The sequence below is a fragment of the Ptiloglossa arizonensis genome, chromosome 7 (assembly GCF_051014685.1).
Source record: "Ptiloglossa arizonensis isolate GNS036 chromosome 7, iyPtiAriz1_principal, whole genome shotgun sequence".
In the NCBI taxonomy this organism is placed as follows: Eukaryota; Metazoa; Arthropoda; class Insecta; order Hymenoptera; family Colletidae; genus Ptiloglossa; species Ptiloglossa arizonensis.
Window position 1 is genome coordinate 20,567,036 of NC_135054.1, and position 10,125 is coordinate 20,577,160.

Below are 10,125 nucleotides of genomic sequence, written 5' to 3' on the forward strand. Positions count from 1 at the left end.
TCAATTTCTTTCAGAGACGATAATTTCAGTTTGGAAAATGAAAGAAAGATTCTGGGGATTTTTAAGGGAAATGGAAAGGGGCTAGTTTTTCCCCCGGAGACGATGATTCAAGTTCGGAGAGTGAAACTAGGTTCTGAAAATTTCTAGACGAACGTGAGGTTTCCTTTTAGCGGCCGTAAATCAAGCTCAGGGGTGGGAAGTAGGTTCTGACGTTTCTCAAGGGAAAGTACCGATGTCTCGAACCGTAATTTCACGACTGTTTAAGAACTCGTGTGATCCGTGGTTAGGAAAATTCTATGTAAGTTTTTACCAGTACCCAGTTGTAAAAATCGAATTGCACGATGTCGCGGAGCGTGTTCATTGTTCACCTTTCGCGGGGAAAGGAAAAAAACAACCCTTTGCGATTAAAAGTCTTTATAAAGAAGAGTTTAGTATCTAACGAAACTGTTTCTGAAAGAATGGAGCTCGGTTCAAGAACAACGAGACGAAGAGCTCGCGAGAACGGACCTCTTCGAGTTCATTTCGACTCGATTAGAACGTGAATAAAAATCGTATCGGGTTCAGAATCTTTGATAACTTTCTATCCTTCGAATCGAATCGAATTCTCAGATCTTCGTGACGCTCTTGTAATTTTAATTCAGTTTTAAAGGGCGATTTCAAAGATTCCGCGAACCGACTTTTCAACGAATATATTTCACTGGCTGTCGCAGCACCGCGACGGCCGCGACGGCGGCGGTGGCGGCGGCGGCGGCGGCGGCGCGTAATTCATTTTGCATTAACAAAATGGTCAACCGAGTGCCGGGGAATTTATAGTTCATTTCGGCAGAGTGCCGCGGCCCGAGTGCGGTCCTCGAGCCCTTTTGTAAACGGGAACAGGGTGAAACGGGACGAGAGGGGGAAAAACCGAGGTAGGGGAACCAGGAGTCATAAGGGGTGGGGAAAAAAAATTCCTCGACGTCGTCGTTATTTAAATGTCCAATATTTAACCGACGAGCATTACGCTAAACACACTCGCAACGTTTTATTAATACATTAACGCACGGTCCGGTGAACTCCGGAACGGAACGAAGTTTGAACAGAGCGTAATCTCGTTGTTTTCGGGAAACAGGGAGAAGGGTGGAGGGTAGGAGGTGGAGGGAAAAATAATTCGAAAACGACGAGAAGCACGCGAGAAATTTTATTTAAAAAAAAAGACGTCGAAAATGTCAACGTCGTCGGTGCGCGAATTTTGCCGAAATATGGCAGAGAATCGATGGCCAATTTCGCTGTGTTTTTCTTGCGGGGTGATAATAAAGATGGTGGTTAGAAGACGGTGAGATTCGGAGGAATACTTGGCTGAGAACACCAGTGTGATCATTATTTGTCGACGAATTATTGTGTGAAATTTTAGAAGAAGAGGTAACATTATTGACAGTGGAATATCGCGTACAGGTATCTCCAGGTTCGAAAGTCGATTCATCAGATCCGTAAGTACGCGCGCATCGATATTCATTATATATTATAAATTCGTACAAAAAAGTACGATACAAAATTTCGATAGAGAAGATTCCAAAAATTCGAGAAAAAGTTTCTCGATATTTCCCCCGAAAAACACTTCGATGTTCCCCGTCGAAGAATTAATTCGTAGTTAATTCGTAGAATTAAGAAGAAAAAAAGAAGAAAATTGTATCCCGCGAACTTTTAAAAATACGCACTACAAAATCCGTACACGTGACCGGGTGAAAAAAATGCTGAAATTCGATCTCCCTTCTTATTAAATCGTCAATTGCCGGTACGTCGGTTTTTATTTCACTGGGACCGTGGAATCGTACGCGCGAAATTGTACTAATAGAAATGAAAAGGAAAAAAGGGGAAAGGAGAGGAAAAAAAAAAAAGAAAGTAAAACAAATAGACGCGAACCGGGGCTAGGATTTTTACTGGAAAATTAAAGACGACCCGATCTGTGTTAAATTTCGATCGCGACGGGAGATAGGCGGCCGAACGGAGGCGGAACGTGGCGGCGGGGAGCGGAACGCGAGAGGAAATTTATCGCCTCTGCTAAAAAATCCGCAATTCCGTTTTTTACAACGGCGAACGTTCCAATTATATTTTCGCCCGACGGTCCACGAGGTCTGCCGTAAAATTTCACGATCCCCGGCGAACGGGACCGATGATCCCATCATTCTAATTACTCGGCGAGCCGAGGACAATGATCCGCGTCCCTCTTTCTATCGTATTAATCTCACGTCGGACGATATCGCGATAATTCAGTCGGTGCTCGCTGACACTGCGACCCCGGGTCATTTATTCAGACGGGCCGCGTTTTACGGAGGGCCGTCGATTAATATTTAAGAGCGAAACGGTGGCCTCGCTAATTTTTCGACGACCAATTTGGAGCGAGCTGGAAAATAGGTCGCGCGACCCTTTGACTCGACGGCACAAGGAACCGTCACCTGAGCAACGACCATTCGTTTCGAACGAATGAGTGGGAGAGGGGGAAGGGGAGGGGGGTTGTATCGGGCCTGAGACTACTCGTCGAATTATTTCTGTACTCGAGTAGTGCGAATCGATTTCGAATTATTCGAACGAGAAGGTTCGAACATTGACGAATGGTTCAGCATTGACGAATTTTTCGTATTCGAATGATACGAGTAAACTTTGAATAGTTGAGTGTTCGAATACCTTTGTTCGAGTAGAATTATTCAAATGAGAAAGTAGTGTACTTGTCCTTTCTCTTGTGTAGAACTAGTTGTCGAACTTTTCGGTATTCGAATGCTGGGGATAAGCTTTGAATAGTTGAGTAGTCCAATACCTTTATTCAAGTAGAATTATTCAAATGAGGAAGTAGTGTACTTGTCCTTTCTCTTATGTAGGAATAGTTGTCGAACTTTTCGGTATTCGAATGCTGGGGATAAACTTTGAATAGTTGAGTATTCTAATACCTTCATTCGAGTAGAATTATTCAATGAAAAAGTAGTGTACTTGTCGAACTTTTCGGTATTCGAATGCTGGAGGTAAACTTTGAATAGTTCAGTATTCCAATACCTTTATTCGAGTAGAATTATTCAAATGAGGAAGTAGTGTACTTGTCCTTTCTCTTGTGTAGGACTAGTTGTCGAACTTTTCGGTATTCGAATGCTGGGGATAAGCTTTGAATAGTTGAATATTTGAGTACCATTATTCGAGTAGTATTATTCAAATGAGAAAGTAGTGTATTCGTATAATTCGAATACAGGAAAATTCGACAAGTAGCTCCTGTACCAGTACCTAAATACTTCTTGAGAGTAATATCCGAATTCTCAAATATTCGAAACGTATTCGCAGTATTCGAATACTTACGGACTATTCGGGCACTGAATTATTCTATTTCCAGGTTTTCACAGAAAGAACCTACCTAATAAACGTAAGACAAGTGCGCAGCAATGAAGAGAGAAATTACAAGCTCCGTTGTAAATTTTTAAACGACTACACACGGAACGAACGATACACGAATGTAATTGTGATACCGAGTCGGATAAAATTAATGATACTTCCAACGGTGTTGTTTCATTGAAGCCTCGGAGCACGCTTTTAAGTGGAGTTCCCGGTTCCTCGATTTTATGAAAGTTTCAACCAGCTGCTTGTTTTTGCGAGATTAGATCTGCGAACGATAACGGTTGATAAAGATTAATCTTTCATTAAGTGGATCCCAGTTTCTGTGCCGTTGTAACCGTGATAAATACCGTGATTCTCCCGTACGATTGTAAACGTTCGAGCTCCGCTTCGATGTTTCGAATAATTCGTTCACCGTTGGTAAAAAGAAATTTAATCCCGTTGCGTGAAAAGTCCGAGCGCGATATTTCAATCCCGTTGTAACGTAATTTCGATTCACGATACCGTTAACGAGATACAAATTAAAGAACGAAACCTGTTCTCGATATTCGTCGAAATCCGACACGATAAATGATTCAATTCACCGAAGATTGTTTCGTACGAACTGTGTTGTGCAATTCGCGTTTGTTCGCGGTTTAACGACTAATTTAAGACAGTTTAACGATTCGGCCGTAAACTCTTCGCTAAACGATCCGAAACGTTTCAAGCACCGTTACCTGTTATTATATCATCCACCAGTTCGTGTCACTTAGCGTCTCCGGTCGGATAAACTGCTCCGGCAAATCCTCTCCTGTTGACCAAAGCATTCACCGTGGTTTAACGGGATGCCAGCAGCGTATTCGTTGTACCTCGTTCTCATAATCAAATTCTTTTGTATATCCAACGCGATTACTTCCACGAAATCGACCAACGAAACCATCGACCGGTCCAAAAGGGAATTCGAGGCCAAGTACCTGATCTTCCCCGAAGGAAGCAACGTTCAAGTGAGTGTAACTTCCTCATCGAATTCACCAAAGCTTCTCTGAACTCTACATTTTTTTACCCTTTGTCCTCGGCCACCACTTACCACCGAATTAAAAATAAATACACAAAGCAAAGAAACTTTTCAGTCAACGATGTTAGAAATCTCCTTTTCTATTCCATGTAAATATTCCACTTCTGTGTAAATATAAGAAATTTTCGAGTGGAAAATTTTTTGTTTATATCTAGAAAAAAAATAGAATTTAATATTTTATTTCCAGTAGAACACGGTGTGATTCTCTTCGTGTTATGAAAACAATTTTCTAATCGAATACAGTGCCCTTGGTGAAACCATCAAATTAATTCTCTTGAAATAGACCTGAAACGCATTTGGCTTCTACAGGGTGTCCTCCTCGACACAGATATCCTTGTTCGGTCAGGTTCTCGATATACAAGACTCTTGGTTCACTTCGACTTTTCCCTGTCTCTACACCCGACCACCTCTCGCCACTTACATCGTAAAAAACTTGTTCGCAACGTTACAAGATCGCGTCGTATCCTCGGAACGATCGCGCGGTGGCAAGTTCGGGAAACTTGCGTTGTAAACGAGGGCTTAATAATTTCTAATAACCGACACGACCCGAAGCAACGGCGTCGTATCGCGCGGGGGACGTGTCATCTTTGTCATTGAAAACGCCGCCATGTAAAATTTAAACGTCGAGAGAACACCGCGACGAACGTCGGTAATTGGGTAAAATTAATTATTAACCGTTCGGGAAATTTGAATGCGAAAGTAGCCGGTTGCCGCAGCGGTGTTTTGTAATTAGTCGGTGCCCCGTGCCTCGCACGACGTAATATAGTGCTCGCGCAAAGTAAACCTGTTAATGGATTCTCGTCCCACGGAAGATACAAGTATTCGTTGTTGTATTTACTTTTCGAAATTAATCTCGCAGTAGATTGTCGTGGTGAACCTAATTACAGCGCGATCAATTTCAACGCGCTTCTACGGTTTTAATAATACCGATCGAGAAGCCATTTTCTTTTATCGCCGGCAACGTTTAATCAAGACGACGAGAAAGTAGTAAATTTGTTCGGAAACTTGTCACAGTTGCGCGCACGGTTACTCTTCTACCTTAGCGATGAATATTTTTCGTTCTTTAAAAAATTATTAAACGTAAGTCACTTCCACAGAATTATCGTTACACTCGTTGACCGTGACACTCTTTCATCAGCGTGTCACAGTCACCGTGACGAGAAGAATTCTTTCTCCGTTCTGTTTCTCTCTTCTTCTTCTTTTTTCTAATGTAATTCAATTTTCCAGTTGGTGTACTGCCTGACCATGACCACCTACGCGAAACCATCCGGATTCTTCACCGTTGGGATCACCGCTGGCCAGGCATGGGAGTTGCCCAGCGAGAGTATGTTGTCGCGGGACCGTCCGGATGCTTATCATCGTCGAAGCAGAAGGGAACTCTATCGCAAGCTGGAATTGCTACTGGGAACGTGAGTAACTGACAGTCGGCGACAGGGACCAATCGGACGACATACTCGTTAATACCGATACGTGTTAAATCCCGAGTACTGTGTCGAGGTATTGAACTGGTGGCCAAGTGGTTCTAGCTGATACAGACTCGAGTATCGTCGACACCTCGATAAAAGAACAATGTACAGTCGAGACCTGGAAAGATGACTCCCGGACGAAAAGGAACGCAGTGACACGTGTGAATGGAATATGGACAGTCTCGAGCAATGGGACCGAAACGTTCCAGCCAATAGGATTCTCAGTTTCTTCCGAAGGTCATCTTCTCAACTTGGCATAGTAGTTATACTCGACTTGGCATAGTAATGAACCTATAGACACAATAGGATCGTTTAAACGACAGTTTTAGAATGTAGGAAGTTGCACGAATTATAGCAGCCATGTTGAATGTTACTATGAAGCACCAGTGCCCTTAGTAGTAGGCCCTTATTCGTGAGTTTCGAAACAAGATTATTGAGATCGAGCGTATATCTCGTAAACACGTGTCTAATCGTTAACGACGCTGTAGTAAATTCGTACATTTCGTCGTGCCCTTTCCACGCTCTGCTCGTTTTTCCAGCAATCAAAAATCCCAGTTAACTTTAACGCTCGGTTTCATTGCGCCCTTTCGAACAGAATCGTATCGTCTTCCACCCTCTGCGCGATTACTGGGTTAAAGGGATCAAAGGACCACCCTGGCTGGCTATAAAACTCTTCGGTAATCTTTCTAGGGAACACGCAGGTTTACATTTCTGGCTAAATCGCGGTTGAACGTTCGGTGTTTGGAAACCGGGGAACGAGAATGGTGGAGAATGGATTCGGAATTAAAAGTGTAAGCTGAGTTTACGAGAGACTCGTTCGTCAGATTTTTCGAGCCAACTTGAGAACAATTAAACCAATGTTTTTTAACGTGCATGGCACGGTTTCTAGAAGATCTGTTTTACAGTCCATGGAAGGTCAAAGCAAAACTTCTTCAATGTCACCTTAACCTACAATTCTAACTAACATCGACCTATGATATCTATCGACATTGTGATTTATATGTCACTGGAAAAATTAATCAAGAGTTCGGTAAAGATAGAATAACAAAAATTCCAGCAGGTTGTATCATCGATATACATACACTTCTACTGTACGCCCTCCGTATAAGTCTTCATTCGTCCCTCTGTATATGCTCCACAGTGCAAACTAAAATACACATAAGTATTCGCCCTTCCACTTTCAAAAGTACTTACAAACCCTCCCTTCAATTGTACTTAGAATTACATTCATCCACATTCGTACCAAAATTCACCCTACATACAGGGTGTCCTATCTCCACACGATAAAACATCCAAAGATCAAAACAGTGAAAAATACATCCGCAAAAAATTAATTCCACACCAGGAGGGGGTGCCACCTACACTGTAATTAATTTTCCCAGCTCCCTGAAATACTTCACCGTATCGAAACAGACACCCTGTATAAAAAGAAGCCTCGAAAGACTCGACGTTTCGTCGAAACGCTGAAACGTGCTTCCACGTGAAGAAACTTGTAGAAAAAAGGAAAAGACAAGAACCGGTATTTACCGCGGAATCGGGTTCAAGTTCTCGCAGGGAGGGGGGTGGGGGGCTCTCCTCGTTTCCGGTTACCTCGTTTCCCGTACGAAAGTCGTTCGACGAGCAATTTCTCCGGACGAGGGTTCCGCGAGACCGGTTTACACGGCCACGGAGTATTGTCTCGACGGGCAAAGAAAGTCCGCGTCGAGTACACTTCGAAACGGGTAGATGGATGGGGAGGGGGAGAGTGGGGGGGACTCGCGGCATTGTTCCATCGGCCGAGGGTCTCTTGATTTTCGGCGTGGAGGGGGGCGCGGGTGAAGAGGGCTCTCCCCGATGCAAAACAACCGGGAAACCATCTCGAATTTTTATCGCCGATAGAGCCGTCCTCCATCGGCCACTTGTCCGATTCGCGGCCGCCGGATATAATCGTCGAAAACGACAACGAGTGGGCCCCCCGGCGGGTCAAGTGGCCCTTCGCCCTACGTGGAGCCCCGCAAAAACGTCGACCTCTGTTCGGAATGAGCGTGAACGAGCCCGATAGATCGTTTTCCCGCCCTTTCACTCGGCCTCGCTTTTCTACGGTCTTCTCCTCTTCGCGCGCGAAACCAAAGCTGCCGAACGAAACAAAAAGGCCCCCCACCCCACCCCTCCGCTCCGTGCTCACGGTTCTTTGGACCCCGTAAACCGATACCTAACCTACGAACGATTAACAGGCAGCGCCTTTTCAACGGGCTTCCAATCCGATTGTACGGGTTTCAATCGACTCCGACGATAAAGTGGCGCCCCCCTTCTGCCCCCCTCGCTCGTTCCGAGTGTCGCTTCGAGATTTCGGCGCCTCGAAGAGACGAGAACCTTCTTGAGAACCATCCGCTTTGTTCCGTGGCCTCCGGGAATGGTTTCTTACCCGATTTCAGAACCGAGAACCTCGTACCCCCTTGAGCGTCGCGCGATGCACGAGAAAGAGAGGGGTAATCTTGTCATTTTCGCGCGTCGATTTTCCGGACGATCTCGTGGAATTTTTTCTTCGGAGAATCTTTTGTTCTCTTTTGCGTTCGTTGTCACTTTTACCGAGTCGATTCGTAAAATTCTATGGGAGACACTTCGAGACACCCGTTGTACATTTGAGTAACGTTACTGGTATTAAAGGGGGGTCGATATCTCGGCTAGTACCGATCCTATCGGAAATTTGTGCGGTATAAAAAAGTTTCTAAATTTACTTTGCATCAACTTCTTTTATGTGTGTTTCCGGTGTAAAAGTAACGGTAAGCGAGATAGCGTACATTGGTTTATAGTTCCCCCTTCTCTTCTTGGAGAACAAAATTTGCCACGTCGGGTAGCTTCGGTTCTAACCTCTTCGTGTAGTGCTATCGTTTAATTACTTGCACAGAAGCGTCGAATTATTGTGTTTGGAAAATTAGTATTTGGTATTCTTTCTTCGAACGAGGAAAATAATTATTTTTAATAAAATAGACACCTGTAGAGCGTACGGAGTGAAACAATAAATAGCGGTAACGTACAGCCTCGACAAACATATTTCTTAATAAAAGAACCATACTCTGGAAATGGAGACTGAAGTGAATTATCGTCGAATGTAATATTTTTTAATATACAATACACCCCGAAAGAGAGGATGAAAAGTTACACGAGGTTCGAATAAATCTTAACGTCGCTAAAAAGAATATTATTCAAACTGAACGCGACGCTGCTGTCCAGTGACTCAAATTATTACAATTCCGAACAAATATTCATATATAAACTCTCCACCGATGGAACAACCCTACGGTAGATCCGTATCAACCAGACTTGAACGTTCCGAACGAAACGATCCCGAACCGATTAAATCGCAGCACCCCGTACACGGAGTTTCGCGTACGATTTATTCGTTCGCTGGTGTATTTATCAGTGTATCGATATTAAGGTAATATTTAAACGAAACGGCGGTATTATACGAAAAATGCGCGCGAAAGGATGCAATCGTCGTGAAATCCATCGTCGTAAATCGTCGAATCGTTGTCCGTCGCCGACCTGGACATCGTGTAGGTTAACAACCGGTAGGAAAGCTGTCCTCGGGTTTTGAAGCACCCTGTATACGGAACATTAAACCGTGCAAGAAGCATCCGGGAGCGCTCGAGTATTGACAAACGAGAGAGATTTCTCTCGATGCCCGAAGGGGTGCATTACTCGAATGCATTACTCGAAAGGAGGCATTATCGATCGATTAAAACAGCCATTCTGGACGCCCGTGCGCGGGTGGGGATTGCATACTGCTTGCATAAATATCGTCGATTACCCGATATTGGTAACCATTTGTCAGATTGCTGCATCGGGATTCGGGGGGAGTGCCCTATAAATGGCAGTCGGAATTAATCTTCATATTTTCGGGAGGGTGCTCGGTTTATTTACTTTTGGTAACGTCCACGTGGATCGGTCGTCTTTCCTCGAGGTCACGGGGATTCCACGGGGTGACAGCTTCGAGGACACCGTAGATGCTTCACGATATTATCTGTGAGGGGAGTAGTTACTTGGTCGCGTTTATGGGAATAGCAATCGAAATTAATTTTTGTATTTTGGGAAGGGTGCTTGGTTTATTTACTTTTGGTAACGTCCACGTGGATCTGTCGTCCACAGGACATCATAGATGCCTTTGAAGATATCTGTAAAGGAATAGTCACTTGATCACATTAATCGAAATAGTAATCGAATTTAATCTTCATATTTTGGGAGAGATGGTTTATTTATTTATTTTTGGAAACG